This window comes from Arachis duranensis, chromosome 2, assembly GCF_000817695.3.
Source record: "Arachis duranensis cultivar V14167 chromosome 2, aradu.V14167.gnm2.J7QH, whole genome shotgun sequence".
Classification (NCBI taxonomy): Eukaryota; Viridiplantae; Streptophyta; class Magnoliopsida; order Fabales; family Fabaceae; genus Arachis; species Arachis duranensis.
Genome location: NC_029773.3, coordinates 54,871,186 through 54,872,150, shown reverse-complemented (window position 1 = coordinate 54,872,150; position 965 = coordinate 54,871,186).

Below are 965 nucleotides of genomic sequence, written 5' to 3'. Positions count from 1 at the left end.
CTGTAATTTACATTTCTTGCACTTTAAGTTTCAGTCATTTACTTTCTTGTTCTTTAAGATTCAGTCTATTTTACTTAATTTACTGCAATTTCCCCTCTCCCTTTACATTCCAAGCAATTTATCTTCTGTTAAATTCAACCCACTCAACCAAAACTTGATTCGCTTGACTAAATCAACCACTAAACTAGAATTGCTCAATCCTTCAATCCCTGTGGGATCGACCTCACTCATGTGAGTTATTATTACTTGATGCGACCCGGTACACTTGCCGGTGAGTTTTGTGTTGGATCGTTTTCCACACATCAAGTTTTTGGCGCCGTTGTCGGGGATTGAAATAGATTGACAATGATTAAGTGAAGTGGTGGTCTAGATTAAGCACTTTCTCTTTTCTGTTATTCTAATTTTTACTAACACACTAACTGTTTGAGTTTTTGCTTAAACTAACTAAAACTTTGTTCTAGCTATAGATTGAAGTTTCATTGGCTTTCTGAGTTTGTGTGATTATTGTTGTGTGTTTGTATGTCAGGTACAGGAAGATCTTCCCCTATCATCTCTGAAATTGATCAAAGAACTCTTCGGAGAATAAGAAGAGCTGAAAGAGGGAAGAACGTTATTGGAGAAGAAGAATCTGAGGAGGAATTCCAAGAAATGGAAGGAGATCCAAATCAACCAGGAGAAGGAGCCAACAATAATCAACAACAACGAAGAGTCTTGGCTTCATACACATTCGCAAATGCCAGACACTGTGGAAGTAGCATTCTTCCTCCTAATGTCAATGCAAACAATTTTGAATTAAAGCCACAACTCATCACTCTGGTTCAAAACAATTGTTCTTTTGGAGGAGGGCCTTTGGAGGATCCAAATCAACATCTGTCTACCTTCTTGAGAATCTGTGACACGGTGAAAACCAACGGTGTACCTCCTGATAGCTACAAGTTGCTGCTCTTCCCATTCTCTCTCAGAGA